Source organism: Crotalus tigris, unplaced genomic scaffold (assembly GCF_016545835.1).
Source record: "Crotalus tigris isolate CLP2741 ecotype Arizona unplaced genomic scaffold, ASM1654583v1 scf7180000017550.10884619, whole genome shotgun sequence".
NCBI classification, from domain to species: domain Eukaryota; kingdom Metazoa; phylum Chordata; class Lepidosauria; order Squamata; family Viperidae; genus Crotalus; species Crotalus tigris.
In genome coordinates, this window is record NW_024096468.1 from 3,058,736 (window position 1) to 3,061,380 (window position 2,645).

Here is a 2,645-nt window from a genome sequence, read left to right on the forward strand (position 1 = left end):
CAATTGGGGGGATCAGGCTGAAATTTGCTGCTTCAAACCTAAGTGTTTTTTCCTAATTATTGAAGTAGAAACAAAGAGATGAAACCATAACCCTCCAAGTGCTAGGATTCTTCAGTGTCCATAGGGAGGCTGACCAACCAAGTGTAACTTAGAATGTCATGCTTGCCATGATGACCCATTGATTTGTCTTAATTGGTATCTGGCCTCATAGAGGCCACATGCTGAGTTTGGTAATCTGGTTGGCTGGATGTGATGAAAGTGTTCTTTGTAATAACTCTGGTCAGTTTTAGGCTGCTAATTGCTATAAACCTCAGCAGGAGTGGAGGACTAATCAAGATAGTCTAATCAAGATGTCTGATAAATCTGGATGATTTTCTGAATGAACCTGAGAATTTCTCATCTTATACGTTAGTAGCCATTGTGTACAACACAAAAGATGCCTAGGCAGTTAACACTATGAGCTCATCCACGCGATCCCATTAATGTGTTTTTCTTTTGTCCTTGAAATCTCTTGCCCCCACAACATACACTCTATTGTGCTGCCAGAAGAAAGCCAGTAGGATGGTTGCTGTAACATAGGAGTAGCTAGTGCTGCTGCTGGGGACAGCAACATGCTATACAGCAAATAAGGAAGAAGGAACCAGGCATAGGAATACTCTGGGTTCTTCAGAGTTTTCTGCCTGTTGGCTAGTGGGGCCCTGCTTGAATAACTACCTTCCCCTCTTCTGTCTCAACTATTCAGTTGCCATACGGCCATTCCAAATGGGGACTAATTGGGGATGGCTTCCTAATTACAATTGTGAATGAGTTGCTAAATCAGCTTTCTTTCTTTCAACTCCTGCTCATGGAGGCTGCTCTGAACTGTTCACAGATGTTTTTCCAATTGGAATAGTGACCTTATGGTCATTAAATAAATATTCCCAGCAGCCCATTAAATCCCCCCCCCCATTATAATAGTTAGGATTCTCCTTTCTTTAGCTATCCCATAGCCAAATGAGAGGGGAGACTGCAAGAGACTAAAAGCCCAGCAGGGTACCAATCCTATGCAAGGCAACTCATCTATACCAGATCCTATGTTTCCATGGGAGGTTTTCCTGTTTTTTTCCATAGAAAACATTACTTTACTGCCAGATGATCCTATTCCCTGCTATACCAATGGGCAGGCAGCAAAGAGCAGCTCTGTTATGAAGTCATCTCCCCAACAAATGGGCTGTCTTGGAGTTTGAACATGGAGGATGCAAGATAAACTGAATGAATCCCAGACACTTTCTTTGTTTTAGCATTACTTTCTATATAACACCTCTACTGAGATGTTGGGAAAATGGAGTCAGAAAATTTCAAAGCACTCTGTGAGCATTTTTTATCATTCTCCATAGACAACCTCAAGCATATTCACCTCAATTTGGATTGTAGTTTTCGGGCAGACCACAGGGAAGAGTGGTATACTGATAAAACCTCCTATAGATGCCTCCTACCATCTAACTCCAAGGAACAACCTTGAACATTGCTTAATTTTGATAATGGATTGGATGAGGGGCTTTCTCTTTGGTAAAGAGAAAATGAGATTTGAGAATAGAAGTGAAATCTATTTGATATGGAGCTACCCCCAAAATAACATTTTTCAATTTGGGCATACTACTTCACTCCCCAATCCCCACAGCTGTATTTGGAGGGGGTGTCAAGGAACACATCATACATCTATAAATATGACAAATCTGACTCTTCCTGAATAGGAAAGGCTCAGCACTGCCCTTTAAAACCCTAAAAGGCTTATAGTCTGACCACTAGGGGATTGCTTTTATTGCTATGAACCTCCCATTTTCTTTGATCAACAGCTTTTCCACAGTTCAGCCATCTGGTATGTAGGAGAGGGCACTTGCGTACTGTTGTTCTATTTTAGTTGTATTTTAAATATTTTCATTGTATTGATTTTACTGTTGCATTTTATGTTTTTGTTTTATTGCTCTAAGCCATCATGAGCACACAAATAAGAGAAGCAGAGTATATATTTAATAATAACAACAGTCATAATAATAGGGATTTGTAAAAATTTGCTGCAGAATTTACCATTTGCATCAATTCCTCCTCTCTCCCCAGTGGAGCTTGTAGCAAACTGTCTCTCTAAAGACCCATCACTCTTAAATAATTTCTCCCTGTTCGCTATTCTTGACCTTGGGTTCTCTGTAATCCTTTTGCCATTCTGACATTTCATTGCATAGTATTTCTGCTCCAGTGCTATGATGATTTCAGATGTTCTATGCTAAATCCTTTAAAATAATTTCATGAAGCAGCAAAAAAAGCATGCTTAAAGACACCTCCCTAAATGGAACCACACATCTTGGAAACAATCTATGAATATAATGGAGTGCTACCTCTAAATTGCATCTATTCTTGTAACAGCCTACTAGGAGAAGAGTCAATGACAATATGTTTCATGTGTATATGTCAGGGAAGAAAGGCAGAAGAAAATGACCTCAGATTAGCAGTCTCATAGACAAAGAGCAGACAGAGATAGACACAGAGTAAAGTCTTAACTATCTGTTCCCACTGTTCGTTTATGGCAGGGGTGTCAAACTCGCAATGTCATGTGATGAGTCGTGACTTTTTTCCCATTGCCAGCAATGGGGTGGGCGCGGTTTCATTAT